General features: G+C 32.4%; 1 protein-coding gene across 4 annotated transcripts in view; it reads right to left on the minus strand.

Annotated features, from left to right (window-relative positions):
• LOC127876533 (protocadherin gamma-B4-like) overlaps nucleotides 1–18,736 on the minus strand; it is a 194,205-nt gene that overhangs the window by 22,121 nt on the left and 153,348 nt on the right. For all 4 annotated transcript variants that reach the window (XR_008047918.1, XM_052421826.1, XM_052421827.1 and 1 more), the window contains exon 2: nucleotides 10,607–10,670. The gene's annotated coding sequence lies outside the window, so the exon portion shown is untranslated. The remainder of the gene's footprint in view (nucleotides 1–10,606; nucleotides 10,671–18,736) is intronic.

The raw sequence follows: 18,736 nt of genomic DNA on the forward strand, positions 1-18,736 counted from the left end.
CATAAGTCGGGGGGTAAATTTCCTCAATATCTCAGACATGTTTAAGTGACGTTTTAGTCATGGTTCTGAGGGCTTTTGCACTGGCAGTTGACATTTTTTGGGATATTAATAATAAGAATATATTAAAAACGAACCTTCAACGTTTCAATTATTTATTATCACGAAAAATATTTTTTATTGTTCAAAATCATAATAACATATCATTGATTATTTCGAACTTAATATATATTTCACAAATCAAAATTAAATTTAACGCAATAACTTTCAGCGTTTATTTTATGAGCAGATATATTTGTATTCAAATGTTAGTGCTATTGATGTAAAAATTCGTGAAAATCTTGAACGCAAAAATTCATTATATGGTCAAAATAATTGTAACTTGCTCTCAAATAATCAAAAACACTTCCGCCATTATGCATGAAACACGTGAATTTACCAACACTCGCATCGCTCGCTATTCGACTGTTATACATATTCGTAAATCACGAGATACCCGAGGAATATTTTCTGCATTCTGGAAAAACGTCTTATCTACCCTGTAATAATACTAAGCAGCTAATCGAAAGTAATTGTGTATTTAATATGTCCAATTACACTTTTTAATAATCCAGGGTGAGTGCGTAATATTATTATAATCAAACAATGAATGAAATCTTCAATCAGATAAGATCTATTTATTTACGAAACGATTATGCATAAATTGTGGGACAGTTATGAATAAATCAACGAAACCACACCTTCATCCAATCAAAAAATATACCATGTGAAGTTGAACAATAGCGATTGGTTAAAGGCGTATCCAACGATAGAGTAATTATTTTTGATTGGTCAGAAGTAGTTTGTAGCAGAACCGTTGTGCATATCATTAACGGATAACTATTTTAGGCGTGACGCAATAAAGACAAATGATCAAAAGGATGCCAACGCTACACTTTACGCTTTGATCTTAGTCAAAAGGCCGAGAAGCGATAATTGGTGGCATGAAGACATCTGCACCTGTTGACAGTTTGTATTTACACGGATTAACTTTAAATGGGTACAAGTGTCAGCAGTTCTTAGCAGACAACGGACGATGTATCAATAGACAAATTGCTATATGTATAATTTTCGCCACTTTACCGTACGTCACAAATGTTTAATATTTTCGAAGTTATTTTTACATGTTTTTATCTGCACTTATTACGAAGATTAATGAATTAAAAGCCAATGTAAACATGCAGTATTTTGTTATCGGCGGACATTTAAGTAAAAGACGAGTCGGCCTTACCGTAAACAGTCATCATTCCTCCGCTTCGGAGATTTATTACTTAAAAAAAAAACGGCACAGAAATATGTTGTTTTTAATTTTTATTTAGTACCTCATCCATAAGTCGAGTTGACTTTTAAAGTCAATTTTGGGAGCGTTTTTAGGTCGACTTATGGCCGCAAATTTACGGTACTTTAATATATGCAGTGTCACAATTTAAAAGATACTATTTAAAACCATTTAACTCAAATACATTTTGTGTGAAGTATGTATATTCTCTATAAGTAAACCTAAGGATTTGTAATTAACATTGCAAACCTAAAAAAGTACACAAAAATATTTAGAATTTAAAATAAATATGTTGAAGAGAAAATAAGTATTTTGGTTAATTTGTTGATACATGCACTGCTGCAATTTGATCAAAATAAATTTTCCTTCTTAAAATAAAAAAAAGGAATAATAATAATAAAATCTCACAAATACCTTTAAAGTTAAAATATAAGTCTTCTGACATTGGCCATATCCTTTGGGACACAATTTAATCACTTCCCAAGTGGTTGTGTATTTTGCAAATAAGGAGGAAACGACTTTAATCCCTAGATATACCCCAGCTTCCAACCACTATTTGACTTCTGTACACCTCCAGGCATTCCATCCATTCAGTTCTTATACAAGCACCAAGACCCCATATAGACTTTGCAATGAAAACTTCACACTCTGCTGTGAAATCCCCATTGACCACCTTGTCACACCTCTGTCCCTTTATTGGGGCCAGACATTAAAGAACAACAATCCAGAAGTGCTAAAACAGCCAGATTTGTCCATCAGAATTGGTGTTATATTATTGCGCTTTCTCGTCAATTTTCACACAATACATCTTTATCTCAATCCAAACAGGTTTATTATGTGATTATTTATTCTTATGAATTAGAAATGAAAGGTAACAACAGATCATTCCTTTCAACACCAGTTTGATGAATTCACTTATATTACAATTAATTTCCTATTAAGCCTCTTGTTGTAGAGATGTTTGAACTTGTAATACAATTATCTCTCCCTAATTCCAAGCAAGTCCACCCAGCGGCTCTAAACCATCGGAATTTGTTTGATCCTGCAAATATGCATGGGAACATAGTGTATCTTCTTTTTCAAGATCTATTTACCATTAATTTAATATATAATAATTTGAAAATAAAATGACATTAATTAAGCGTTTGAACATCTATGGTACATAGCAGAAACATTGACACAAATGTAATATTATACTTGTAGTCATGCACAACACAAAACTATGCACTGGAGAGAAAGCTTTATAATATGTCAGTTGGGTCATAGATTAGGGCCCGTATGTCACCCAGATCATACTTTATATTTTACCAGAAAAGCTATAACATGAGGAATAACAGCAACAAAGGGCACTTAACGTCAAAGAAATCATTCAAGTTCTTTCTTATAAAACTTTTTAAAGCATCCCAATTTTTGCCAATAGTGAAGTATTGCATAGGTTGACTGTTGCCCATCTGCTTACAGTCTGGTTGCTATGTACTAAATTTTAGGGACTATAAATTTATCAATTTTCATAATTTTTTTTATGTTATTATGCATGGTCAAAACTTGGCTGAAATGATGCGTGACTTGCGAAAATGTGTCTCATGTCATGTGCGCCAAACATAGATCCAGACCAGCAGGCACTCTTGTGCAGAATGGTCAGAAGCTATACTGTGTGCTAAAAAGTTTTTTTAGCAATGGCAACCTTTTTTTATGACCAGGCATTAAATTTCATTCGTCATCAAGGACTAGTTCTTAAATCTTTTAAAGTCGCAAGCATGAATAACACTTCTCATTTACCCTGTGTAAACAAATTATGGCCATGACAAAAGTGATAATTATGAAATAATGAGAAGATTTGAAACAACCCAAAAATGCAATGATTTACATTTGCTACCAAGGTCTTTAAAATCTTCTAATCTCTATGTTTAAATTATAAGATACTAACATTCTGTAAACTTTTCCTTCAGACTTTCCAACTGTATTTAATTTTGCTGGATAAACTGTACTTAAATATAACAAAAAATATTTAATGTTGTTATTATCATTGCAGACAAAAAGTTTCAATTAATACTAATCAGTTGCAATAACTAGGTGAAAATTATTTAAAAGGCATTTTGTGGCAACAACAATCTAAAGAAACATAATAGCAAAGTATTATAGTTTAATAATTTTTTAATTAAAAAGTTTAATAACATTGTATAAAGTCATTTAGTAATTTATGTAATAATCACTTAAATGTAAATGCTTTGGTTGTTTTGTATTAAGAACAATCAATGAACATGATAGTTTTGATAAATTCTCTGCGGGTGTTTGAATTCAACCCTCACACACTTAAGAGTCAATGACTTCAGGCTTTTTGATGACCTTACTACTACCCTTTTTGTTTTTTCACTAACCAAATTGTTAATGATTTAACGCTTGATTGTCCAAACCTGATTATTATCTTTTCTGATCGCTCAGTATTGTTCCAAGTATGAAAGTTTCAATGCGGGTCAACAAAAAGAATGCGAAAAAAGGTGTTAGTGATATGGTGCGCACTGAAAATAGACAAGTATATTTTCGTGTTGACTAAGCAACCAGAAAAAGAGGTTTAAGTGCCAGATTGCTATCTTCATGCTGTCTATTAACATGTCAGCACAACAGCAACACTTAATTTCCAGTATTCACTATTCTGTGAACAAATCATGTTTATTTCATTTGGTGTGCTAATCATGTTTATTCTGATTTTAACAAATTATGTATAAATGTAATAATAGTGCTTCTCTATACAGAGAACATATTAATATTATTCCAAAGATCTTAAAATACAGTACAATACCTGTGTTGCTACATGTACTATATGAAGATTCTTATCAGTTCATATCAGAAACATGGAGTTAAAGTATAATGTAGAAATAATAAAGCTTTTTTGGCACCATGCAAGGATAGGCTAGGATAAGCAGGGATTAATTGGTCTTTATATGTAATCAAGGGGGATAATCGGGTAGACAACTCAGTAATCCTTGAGACAGTTTCTCAATCTGCTATTGTTTGTTGGCATGAATTAGTCATGATATCAATGGACTTATATCTATGGACAAGATTAGAAATAATAGAATTAATACCAGTATTTGTTCAATCAAATTGTGTGTCTTGAAATATATATTATGTGGAGCTATAATTATAATGCACATGTATTTTTGTTTTAGAGAAAGCTGCTGATTATGTTTGAAATAATACTTAACATATTAGTTGATTTGTCTTATTAAATTCTCATTGCAGTATAGCTATTTATTAAACATAAATTTGTTCCTTTACATGTGTTTGGTTTAGATTTGTTTATATGTGTGTATTACCCAAAATTACTCTTTGAATAAGACAGCAAAAATTACCAAAGTTTAATACCCCAAGGGTACATCCATTTGTGACTTACACTTAACCAATATCCTATGTAATTATAGATATATAAACACCAAAGTGTAAACAGATGACCTGGCTGTTTGATGTTGTCACATGACCTGTCATTATTTACACCTGCTCCAAGGTCACATGGCTGACTTCAAAGGGCCCCTAACCTTTAATGGGTTATTAATGATTTGTGTATTGGCACATGCATAATTAATGTGCATAATTTCTTTGTCTTTGTTTTCTTAAAAGCGACACCGAATTGTGTGATTATACAACTTGAATGACATGCAAGTAACTGCATCGGTGACATTAATAGAAAAAACTTGCCTTTCTATTCAAATGTAGCACTTTATTGTCACACTTAGCTTTCATATTGAACTGTTTGGAAAAGCAGAGTGACACTCTTCTTAGACAGGTTTTTATTTTTTTGCAAAGGGTAGGAGGCTTATTGTTTCTGACTGTTTGTCACTCAGTCAGTCAGTATGTAACTGGGTCATGCAGCACTTTTTGGTTCCCCTCTCTAACTCGACAACTCATCGTCGAATCAACACTATACCTTCCAAAATGTTAAGAAACATAAAATGGAGACCTTATTCAATCACCACCCATATGCCACCAGGCATATTGGAGTTATGGCCCTTGAATGATTCCTTTCTTTTTAGTAACATAAATTTTGTCTGAGCAATTATTTTAAAACTAAAAGATTCATGTGCTTGAAACTTAATAGGTAGGTAGATTTCATTGAGGAGATCTGCAGTGCACAAAAAACATAACTCTTGCCCCATTATTTTTAAAGTTATTTGCCCTTTCTTAATGTTTTGTCATTAGGTTTAAAATAATACATGCACATTATAACTGTTCACCCAATACTCCAAATGCATTTAGAATGGGGAACCAGTCCACAATCAGCACATTTCTTTTCTCCTTTTTAGCGGGGGGGGGGGGCATTTTTAGCAGCTTAAGATCCTTTTTTGGCATTATTGACTTCAAGCAAAAAATTCGCTATTATTTCATATGGCAAAAAAATTTCTGGAAGGTCTGTTTAATGAAACAAAAAAATATATTTGTTATAGGGACAACTGCTCGAAAACAGCAGCAAAGAAAATATCAATTCAAAATCAGGTTTAGAGTCCAGTTTGTATAAAATGCACTACATTTCAAGAAAAAATAATCATAATAACACAATATACTGAATTCAAATGTATGCAGCAATTCCTGATTAGATCTTCTCTAAAAAGAGAAATGCTGGTCCCAAAGGTGTCATTGTAAAGGTTCATTTTCAGATTAACAAACATCAAATGAGAAATGATAGATGATAATGATTTCTAATTGTTTTGATTTTTTCAAATACAACACTGATACTGGGTGAAAAGGTTCATAACATTTTTCAAAGAAAACCGGTTCTTAAAATCATTTATCAAGCAGTTACAGTCCTTGGATAATTGAATTCTTTAATGTTTATCCTTCAGTTATCTTACAAATCTCACAAATCATTTCTCATCCATAGATTTTCACAAACTAATTTATGTGATAAGAGATTACTCAACAAAATGAAAATACTTTTACATCCAAAGAACTAAAGCAACAATCAAACTGCAAGATTAATATTTTATCATGTTAAATAAACACTTAAGAATGCTGACACTAGAATCAAGAATGCTTTGCTAATTCTGCAATTCAAATCTGCAACATATTGAAAGGTTTTGTTTAATTTATTTTGCAAGCAAGTGATAAGTGATACAGGTAGAGGAAGAATTCATATTTGGTGTCAATTCAATTGTAACACTCCCAATGTGACTGATATAGAACAAAATACCTTGTAATGAACGAGTAAAATTAAAAAATACAAACATTCAAAATTTACACACAAAAGATTGAGTATTAATAAAATGCCTATTAAATTTATAAATAAAACAATCCAGTTGTGTATTACTATCCCCTGTATTTGTACATGTGTAATAATGAATCATCAATATTAATGATACGTGTTGTGTCACTTTAAATGATGACAATCTTCTTTGATGCAATCAATGCTGTCACTTGTCAACATGTTACCTAGTGACATGTGCAACATTTGTGGAAAAACAGGACATCCCAGAAAGATGGCATCACAGGCAGTTGGAAGGATGAACATGACATTGCGCTCAGACCTTGATGGGATCTGTGGACACTGGTAAATGTCAGCGCTTTATTGAATCAGCAATTAAAATGAATAATTTACAAACAGACAGAGATCCATTTCATTAACCAGTACCCTAGGCTTTATTATGGAGCAATAAAATGCATAAACCAGTAAAGTTAAAAGCATTGATGGAAATCTCCCTGGGCATGGTGCACAGAAAAGATGGCACGATAAGACAATAATGAAAGGTTAAATTCCACTAAAATTTGAACAAATATGTGTGCTTCCTTTGTGTGTTTCGTAAATGACCGGCGTGTGACATTCTGCTTGGTATTGTCTTGATGCCCTTTAATTTTGGCTCTATTTAATACTAAAATAATTTTATAATTTAATAATGATGTTATAATCATACATGTGCATGAAGGGACATTAATGAAATACACTTTTGTTATATGTGTATGATTCTTATAAATTTTCTATGGAATAAATTGAGGGGAAAAAAACATGATAATTTTACAAAACTTTATATCTTTTTTAAATATTTATCACTTTTATCACTTCAATAGCTGATCACCTGTTTACCAACCTTTACTTTTTTATTATTTCCCTAAGCCGAGGGAATGAAAAACAAAAATCATGCATATCTCAGTAAGGGGTCCTGGCATATTGATAGTAAAAATTAATCATATCAAAATTGATATAAGAGACTATGGGATTTAAAACCATGTTCATCAATAAAACTACACCATGACTTGAGTAGTTTACGTTTATATCCCTGTATGACCCATCAAAAAACCTGCCCTATCACACGGATTCACAAACCAAATAGTTCTTGCTATGTGATGATATGCCTTATGTGGAACGTCAATCAGTATCAAAGAACAGTGTTGATATTTTTTGTTCATCATATTTATGAAACCTCAATTCTAAAAGCAGGACTTGTTATTGAGGCTTTAGATATTAAGCATATCTTAAGGAAATATAATTGCCTTGATGCTTTTTAATACCAGGAAAAAACAATTATGGTTTTAATGAAGTTTCATCCATATTGGTAAATATTAAATCAAAATTGGTACTAAAAACCAATACATGTTTAATACTTACATTATCTTATATGTTAATGAGATGAAATATCATTACCTTTTTTGTCAATTATTTAATCCAAAAGTGTCCGATTAATGATACTGGTTTCACAATGTCCCATGAATAAGTCACTGACTGTGCATGTAACTAAATGAAACCCTAATTGTCAGCAATGATTTAATAAACCCAGGCAAGACCGCTATCTATGTTGGTTAACAAGTGGCCAGATCCTATCTACTACAATGGAGAACCAATGAATGCCATGTTGCGTTGAGATCCACCCAGACTCACTGGGACAGATTATGATCTCTACACCAGTCACTATCACTGAATCTGTGCTAGCAATGACATGACTTGGCCCAAGGAATGCATGTGTCAAAGAACATTGGACTGTTAGTCACTCCTCATAATGTTTTTGCTGATTATTTCTGAAAAAAAAATTAAAATAACTTTTTCTTATTTTAATTTTTAGAACTATGCCTTGTGTTGATTATTATTATCTTGCAATTATAATGACGTTCAAGTTCCTTGCATTTTATTTAAGTATAATCTGTATTTTACCAAACAGATTATTTTGTCCATAACTATACCTCATACGGAAAGTAACATACATGAAATTCAGACAATTCTGAAAGTGAATTCTTCAACACAAACATAAATATTCATGATTTCATATTCATTATACTCAATGCTTAGGTGATTGTCAGCCAATAAAAAATGCATACAGTCGTTAAAACAATTTGCATAAGTAAATTGGTTTATGGATTGCCGTAACTATTTTCTACCGATGATCATCTTACCCTCTTGACAAGCTGGGAATTATATTATAATAAAGATGCATGCTAAGTTCTATGTGGGCTTTTCAATTATGGCATGTGTGCATCCAAAAAGTTGTTACTGTATTTCATATTCTTGTTTTTAACTCTGATAATGCACAGATAATGCTCTGTTTATGATAGCAAAAAGGTCAATAAAAGCTTCAACATGAAAATTATCAAAGTTATTTCCCAAAAGGTGACAACATTTGTTCAAAATTATGAGAAACTTTGATCAGCATGTTCAGTGGGAGAAGCTAATCCCCTCTCACCCCTCCCTAGCTGCATGGAAATAAAACAAATATTAATGCAATCATCATCATGTGTTTACTGATGATTACCGCTGATTGCAATCAAAGCCCAGCGTTTGCCTGAAGAGATAGGAGGCTGATAAAGACAAGTGACACTCTAGATAAGTCAATTAAGTGAAAACAATCAGGCAAGATATCTATCTGGACCACTTTTTTGTCACTCGTAACATGTTGCTCTAATTTGACAGATTGCTGTGATTTCAATATTAATCAGGACCAGTGACATTAAATGTTGATAATGTTATTAGCAATTAAAGTGATTGTGGGTGTGTTTTTTATTGATTCCATTTGTTGCAAACATCAATTTTGTAATATTGTCAATATTTCTTTAGCAAATGTTGTTATATATTGCCATATAAAAGCTATTGATGGTAACAATTGTATATGATGTGTTGTAATATGCATATATTGCTTGTAAACTCTGTACGGTGTAGAGCGGGATGCACTCGACCCACTCACACCTATTCACGAGGTAAATAAAATGTATTGAACGTGGAAAAAAATGTCATTACAATAAGAAGTAAAGTCATTGTCCATCCAATATTCATAAACAAATGCCAAGGTTGTACTAGCTTTAGCCTTCATGGAGGTTTTCATGTTATACATAAAGCTACAGATTATAGAATATTGAATAATATCACATCATTAATTTGTCTTACAATATTTACCACAAAAACTTTGGTGCATGATCGGTCTTAAATTTAAATGATGCTAATCAAACAGCATAGACAACCAGGGTAACTGATATTGACCAATCTATATCGCCAGCTTGTCGGTCATTTAGGAATTAACACTGATAACAAGGAAAGCCCCTTGCCTTTATTCAGTAGCGAAAGCATGGACCCAAGATAAGAACGGATAAATATTTAGACAATATTGAGTAACTGTCACTGATACACTATATTCTGACTGGGTTGGCTAATTTAGAGGATGCTAAGCTGAATAATGCAGATAATTCGATAGCCCAAGAGTCTCATGTCGCATTGTTGGGAGGCCAATAAAAAGTATTCCAGTCATGGGTGACACCTGAATAACAACTGGACATGTGATTAGAAGGTGTAATAAGTATTATGTACCTGCTGGGATGGAACCGTTGTTTGGTAACATGGAACATAGAGGCAGAACAGTTGTCTACTTATATGACTACCACTAACTGTCTCTTAATTAAATGGGTGATTTCAATTCAATGAATTCAATTTATTCGATTTGGTAGATTTGTGATCACAATTTTCTGTTAAAAATAGTAACAAATTTGCCTTTATTTATGACTAATTTTCTATAATTAAACCGGAGATGTCAAGTCAATAATTCAATTGGTGAGGTTTGTGACAACAATTATCTGTAAAAAAAAATAAATTACAAACGTACCTTTATTTTTGGCTGACAGTCTAAAATATTGATTTTGCCCTTTTAAAAGCAATCAAGAGTCATTAACTGAATCATTGCTGTTTTGTGAATTTCTTTTGCAGATGAATGAAAAAAAAACATACAGTATCTAAGGTCATATGTTGAAATAAATTACCAGATTATGGATAACACGTTTTCTGAAATAGTCTGAGAAAGGTAAGATTGATCAAAGAAGTAAGCATACCTCCAACAGTGTGATACCCCCAGCACAGCCAGTGGTGCTCATCAGTCAGTCAGTCACAGAGACTCTGAAACAAAGACATAGAACTGTGATTGAACATAGACCTTTCTAATAAGAACATGTGGCCAACCAAACAAAGTCTTCCAGAAAAATCTGATACTGGTGATGCGTGCGCAAGATTCACTCGAAAAATTTGTTGTTTCGTTAAGTTGTTGTTGTTTTATTGTGAGGACCCCCAATTGGTTTTTATCCAATAAAGAATGGGGGATTTTAATCTCATTTGTCTACCAATGGGGAATTTTGAAACTTCTTTCATAAGTCTCTGCATTCAATGCACGATGGCTATATTGTCCTTGTATTAGAATACTTCCTTTACAGATAAAATTATAAAAATGTAACCGTAAGTGGGAATTCCTTGAATTTTCATGGGAGAAAACGCTGTATAAACAGAGGAAAAGGCTGAGCCTTATTTTGCTTTTAATATGACATCCATATAATTATGATGATGATTTTTACATTAACATAATATTTCAAAATGTGTTCATGACAGCAAATTTTTCATGAACTGTAAAATACTGAAATAGGTGAGTGTTTTTTCTTTACTTTTTAACTTACAGTTAAGATTAGCTAGACGCTGAAGCACATCAATCTTTGCTGACTGCTAACCAGCATCTGGTTGGAGCAATTAGTGCCAATCAAAGATCAATACAAATAAATAGATCAGGTATTCTGTAATTAATACTAGCTATCAGCAGCACCTGTTGCTCAATAACAATCTCTCATGGAGAGAATACAGATTTATAGGAATCTTGTCATTAGTTTGGATTCTAAATCATTCTTGGTACTTGATGTTGTATAATGCAGCGTTGAATGAAGTTTTGAATTTTTATGCAAATTATTTTACTTAGCTGTAAGCCATTTATACGATTTTGAGGGTTATTCCAATCATTCACTTTTAGTATTTGTTTGTTTCCTTTGTGAATACTATAATGTTACAAACAAAGATTCAACATCATAGGAGGCATGTCATGCGAAAATGGGTCCTATGCCATATGCAGCCAGAGTAGGTCCAGACCAGCCTGGACAGATGCACAGGCTGGTCTGTAGCTATGCTTGCTGCATATGGCAATTAACACCCATAGCTGCTTTAAGGTCCAGCTAATTATAATTCAAGCATGTATATAGTTAATAAAAGTGTATCACAAACTGAATTTTTATTCATAAATAATACAGTAAAACAATAAAAAAAATATTCAATTGATTTCATGGCTTAATGCTCTTGAACTCCGGAATATAAAAAAATGCAAATATTATATTCAGATCTAAATCTACAGTCATACTGATCATAAATTATTTTAAAATATGTTGTTTTACTATAGCTTTGCTTTGCTAAAAATGATAGTCTTTAATAATAAAAAAAATCAAGTGCAGCATATATATATAGTATCAAAACTATATTCTTCTAAATAAACAACAAATAGAAATTGATTTACCTTTATAAACAATTATCCATTTTAATACCATTTTTAAAGATTAAAAGTGTAATATATAAAAAAATGTTTTCCAAAAAATAGTTTGCTTTGCCCAAATTCCACTATGAAGTAAGCAGACACAATTTTCCTTGCATAATGGTGTCTTGTTTTTGTAGGTTTTATGCTTTAGTCAGAGATTATGAATACTAAAGTACCTATTATCAAAAACAATAAAATAAAACAAAAGAATTCATTTCAGTACATTTTAAATGGAGATTGAATTTCACTAAATTCTTGTTCAGTCACACTTTCGAACTTACTGTGTGGAACAAGTGATTGTCATCTGTTTTCAATGTTTGTTTTCATGCCGTATGACAACACCATCGAAAGATAAAAATAAAAAAGTTTAATCCAAAAGCTTCCTTCAGTTATGACGAGACAATGACTGCAAAAACAAAAACGAACAAACTTGTTCTTTTGTCTCCCAATCAAGCGCTCTAAGTGTTTGCTTAATTGAAACAAAAGGTAGGGTACAATGCAATCACTAGATGTTTCAGTGATAATGTTGGGTGAGTGATTTTAGCCATTTTTTGTGGAGAAATGAATGGTTTTACCCTAGGCGGGTCTAGATAGCCTATATATCAGCATACCTGATCAAACATGCTTTAAAGTCTTCACAACTCAGGCGAATATAATTAACTACCCACCACAAAAAATGATAAATATATACATGGTTGTTGCTCAGAAAGAAGAAAAAGACAATGATGATAGACAAAAAAATGTTTTATGCATCAGTGTACAAGGAAAAATACATTAAATTTAATGAAAAACATGTATTTAATGATATAACTTACAATATTATGATGAAAAAAGGATCTTTATTCAACAATCATGATTTTAGATCACAGTCTTGAAAACAAAATTCACTTTTCCTGCCCATAATTTTAATATTTTATCCAAGTTTTTATGTGTGGGTTACATTACACTTAGTCTGTATGTGTTGTTCCAGTATTATTTATAAAAACTGCTACAATAATTTAAAGGATTTTCGACAATATTTTCAGAATAACTCGTACAAAACTGCATGCACAGTGGCATAACAACCTTATATGAGACTGATACAGAAAAACCCCGATGTAAATTCAAAAACTGACACCAATTACTCTGATGCACACAATAAAGAAACTGAGTCTTAACAGAAACCGAACAAAAGACAAAGCTGCAGATGTCATGAATAACAGACCAAAGATGTTGACTTTTATTTCACAATAATCATTTTCCAATAAAAATTATTCCTCTTATCTGTAATTTGCAAGATAACTTCAATTCATCCATTTAAAAAGATTGAGATTTTATTATTATTTAATCATCTGGATCAATATAAGATTATTAGATGTGAATATAAGCCAAGAGGTCCCACAATACTCAAGGTTCTTGAAAGACAATTTTCATTGTTTCAGGTGGTGTGTGCGCGTGTGTGTGTGTGGGGGGGGGAGGTGTACACATTCACAAATGTAAATAAATGTTCTTGTTTGTTTTTTAAAGATAACTTAATCAAGACATTGCAAACTAATAATAAATAATTACAAGCTGTACATTTCAGTATTTAGACAACATGTGATAGTGACACCACTATTAAATAATTTTGACATTAAAATCTGAAAAAATCATCTGTTCAAAACATAACAAATGCTTTTTCTCCAAAAAGCAACTCATTAAGTTTCAATTACCTAATACAGAACAGCCCATAAATTGAATATTGCATTGAGATCAGAAAGTTGGCAAACATTGAAACTGAATACATCCTCTTTATTTAATTAAATAACTTCAATACATTGCTTCTGACAACATTTTTAAGATCTTCACTGAGTTCAAAGAAACACTTTTGAATAACATCTTCATGAATTTCTATATTTCCCAATTAAACAATAAATTTGAGACCTTTCTCCTTTGAAATCAATATCATTCAATGTTTCCCTCAATTAATATTGTAACACTGAAAATATCCATAATGTTATTTCAATCTTCACTCTTCAGATTTCAAGATGGGTCTGTCACAGGCATTATTATGAAATGGATATGGCCAGTGACCCTATTTTGGGATCATTGTCACTTTGAAAGGTACCTGTGACCAAATTTAATGGGAAACACTACCTCAATCTTAACCAATCATACCACTATTTTTGGCCATTGATAATTGTGCATTGACCACTTGTTAAACATCAGACCACTTGAATGTTATTTACTCTACATGACATATTTTAGTACAAGAAATTGTTAATACCTTGCTAAAATGGCATCAACATACCCCTGCCAAGAAACTGACTATTTGTTTCCATAATATTGACCACTATTTAAATAAATTAGGCACACATTATGGAAAATAAAACATGGAAAACCAAAAACAAAGCCAATTAGGTTTGCATAAAAAAGAAGGCCAGTCTGGATAATAAAAACAAACAACTTTTTTAACGGGTAGGTACAAATAACTGTATGAATTTAATATATGTTTCAGAGAGAGGGAAAGAAAAAGTTAAGTGCCAATAAATTTAAGGCTAATCATATTAATGAATTGAATATCAGGCACTATTAAAAAAACACAAGATATCTGGCCCATGTAAAATGTTTTCAAAAGACTCTGTCAATGCAATCTCTTGTTTTAAACAGGTATTTACATTAAAAGCAATTTTAAAAGATACATAATTCCTTTTTCTCACACTATCATAATTTTTACACAGTTAAGGATGCATATTCCAATTAATTGAGATTAATTTAAGACCACTAATGTAAAGACAGTCTACATTGTCTGATGAATATACAGAGTCTAACTGGAAGCTCTCGTTAAGCAAGCCAGCAGCACACTAGCCTGCTTTCTCAATAAATCTTTCAACATAAACTTGCAGTAAATATTGGTGAAATACTATTTCTTTGTTAGAAGAAATAGAGGGTCAAAGTGGAAAATTGCACAAGGACCATAATTCTGTCAAAATTGGTAGCAGCTAAAATTCCAGAGGAGTTCAGACAATACAAACTGCTTAATACAATAAGGTCTCATATTTTAAACGATTTGACGCTCAATTACAAAACCATAGGCTGTTGAGGCATGGGACTTTCAGTTAAATAGTTAAATGAAAGTTCATGCACTTTTTTTAATCATATTTATTTTTCTTGATTATAAATAATCAATATATCATTGTCGCTACATAAGATAAATATATTGTCAGAGAAGTGGGACTATGTATTATCACATGCTATACCCTGTTTCCAATGTAATACAACCATTACATATTTTTTTTTATTACACATGTGTAATACAACATTTTTAAGCGTTTTCATTGGCTTAGTTTTCGTTTATTGACCAATCGCATTTTGTTATTTTGCTTTGAAAAAGCCGAGGAGTTCCAAATGACGTCAGGAAATGTAAACAATATTCGAGATTTATCATTATGTTTGCGTAAATATTTATTTAATTTGCTCATTTAAAAGCATGTGATAAAAAAGATCTGACACTCGTTGTCATATCATACCATATTTTATTAAACTCGTCCAGGAAATTCTATAGTAAGCTCGCAAAAGGCTCGCTTACTAACAAAATTCCTGAACTCTTTTAATAAAGTATGGTATGATATGACAACTCGTGCCAGATCCTATATTTATTTGATTTAGGCCTTTATTTCAAGGCAATACCATAAATATGTTCTTCAACAGACACAACTGTTCCACTGGATTTTAGAATTTTTAGAAATATTATGGCTACACATAATTATTGTAAATCCCAAAGAAATACATATGGCATAAAATGTCTAACAGGTTTTGCCAAAATTGTGATTGACAATGCTCTTTTATTTTCTGCAAATTAAATTTTATGACTATGGCCCATAAAAAGGAAAGAGACCCCAACGGTCACTGATAATAATTACTGCAATTAACAAACCACCATGCCTTTCTATTTGAATGGTCTATTTGTATGGGCGAGTGTTCTAGCAATTTATTCAGCCAAGGACAGAAACAATTACCAATGAATGCCTGGCATGCAGCTTCCCACATGGTGCTGGGTCCAAGAGCAACTAAATATCACCATTTAAGTGCCGTTTTATTGTTGTTCATGCCAAAACAACAGCGATAGCCGCATGTCTGATTGAAACAAGGTAGCACATTTAGTACCTCATAAAACTGGTATCAGCAAAAGTGAGATTTTGAGTGGACTGAGTCGGTGAGTTACAAGGGTCAAATGACCCTCTGCAAGCCTTTGGGCTTATCAGTCAGAATCATATTGCAGTCATTTACGGGGATAGCTTGTTTGTATATGCTGTCCATGTTGGTGTGAAATACAAATCATGAGCAATAACGTGTCCTGATAGTACTGTAATATTAAGATACATTCATGGCAAAACAATATGCTCATCTGTACAGACAAATAATCCACATGTCAGAAACATTTTCTCTCTCAAATGTTGTTTGTGAATACTAAATATAATATCTTCATTGGCTACTAAACAACACTCAGAATTCTTCCAAAGAAAGAGTTGAACCCCAATAGAACAGCAAAAAAAGTATTGTTATGTAATAATAAGCATTCATTTACTTATGTTATTATTTTGTTTTGTACTTCTCTCTTACTAATCAAAGAACTGGCAGTACTGGTGTGACGATGCTTTTGAAGAGGATGGATATAAAACATCAATTTAAGTTTATCTATATCACCACAATTGTGTATGTTGATACGAACATTTGGGTACGATAAAAAATTTAGGTACGAAAATTTTGGGTATGAAAAAAAATTTGGTATGAAAAAAATTTGCGTACGAAACATTTTTGGTACGAAAAAAAGTTTAGGGGTACGGGGGAGTCGTACCCGTGGGTAACTTGGCCCAATGAGCGAAACTGGGAGGCGGGTCACATTCTTGTTCATTAAGTATGGCAATACCTTCATGATGATTCTCGAAAGTAGGTATGAGCACATAGCCGGACCATGTGAGCTCATTCGTATGAGCACTTGACTATCCGAGTTCGCCCACAAACATATGGATAAGTTAACTAATAGCGAAATGACCTTATACATAATGCTGAAATCTAACAATCGAACGAAATATCAAACATGGTATGTACACTTAGGTGGTTGTGTAATTTCTGTTAGAATATCGTATTCAATATGTAAATTTTAAATGATTGTGCCCGCACTTGAGTTTGTTGCCTTGTTTGAGTCTATACGCGCCTGTGTGTATTTGTGTTTTTCCAAGGTAATGAGTTACCTCCGCGCTGAGGCTGCATAATGTTGGGACCCGGAGTGTGTCCAGCACTCCTACCTAATAAGATTAGATTGACGACAGTTGGGACGAATTTTGAATGATAGCTGCAATTTCCAGCTATTTGTTTTGTACTGAAATACTTTTTAATTTTTTATATGGTCAAATGCTGCCGTGGGGGGGGGGGGATGAGATTATCCGGAAAAAAACACCTGTCTGGAATGGTGACCACAAAACAGACAAAATATAACATTGTGCCGGGAGCAGGAATCGAACCGGTGTCGTAAAGGTGAAAAAGCGAATGTCCTTACCTCTGTGCTAGCGGGACGGACAATTACGCCAAGAAATGTTGTTTTATCACGTTTGTGATCACGTAAAAAAGTTAATTTTACATGTTTTTATTCGCAATTTATTTCCTAAATCGAGAACAAATATCAAACAAAATAGAGAAAATATAGTTGTTTCATTGGTCCATAAAAATAAAATGGATGTAAAATTACTAATTTGAAATTAAAGTTCTGATACACTTATTGAATCTGTTTCCCCAGGATATGCTGTTCTATTAATATTTACCTTTATCAACACGAACGACAACTCTGCTAGGAGAATGTTATCAATGAAAATCAACGAGCAATCTCCTATGCAGTGGCGAATGCCAAGGGATGTAACTGAAAAATCGAGTTATTTCAATCGGACTGGCTCGGTCTTTTACATAGGTCGCCATTGTGAAGAATTTTTTTACTCGTTATCAAACCTTAGACAATGCTGTTCCAGCATCGTCAAAAATGTTGCTTTTAAAGCTTTTTTTAAGGGGGGTTAGGGGGGGGGGGGGGGGGGGGGGGTACTCAACCTGATATTTTTGAAAATAAACTGCAATTTTCTTCCTGTCATTAATTCTTCAGCTTTAGTATGTATCAAAACAACTAGCTATATTTCATAGCAGTGGTCATGCAACTTCTTTCAAAATAAAATACTTTTAATCATTTACAGAAAATTATTAACTATTTGTGAACAAAAATAACATTACATTTACTTGCACTTTTTAACTATAAAAACTCTGGCAGGATTTCATACACATTTTGCAAACGATTTATTTCAAAGCCATTTATAGAACTGCCATCGGCTATTAACTAATCACTACTGTAATATTTAAAACCATTCAGTCCTTTGACAGCAGTTCTTGTCATGTAAAAGCATGGAACTATATTGAACCCTGTTTGTGTCAAACAACACATTTGGAATAATACTTGTTATTACAGAAACACAATAAATGTATTTTATAACAAGAGCACCACATAACGCATGCCAACGCTCTGATTTTTTTTAGAGGTCACAGTGACCTTGACCTTTGACCTAGTGACCCCAAAATGGGTGTGGCCTGTAGAACTCATCAAGGTGCACCTACATATGAAGTT

The sequence above is a fragment of the Dreissena polymorpha genome, chromosome 4 (genome assembly GCF_020536995.1).
Source record: "Dreissena polymorpha isolate Duluth1 chromosome 4, UMN_Dpol_1.0, whole genome shotgun sequence".
NCBI classification, from domain to species: domain Eukaryota; kingdom Metazoa; phylum Mollusca; class Bivalvia; order Myida; family Dreissenidae; genus Dreissena; species Dreissena polymorpha.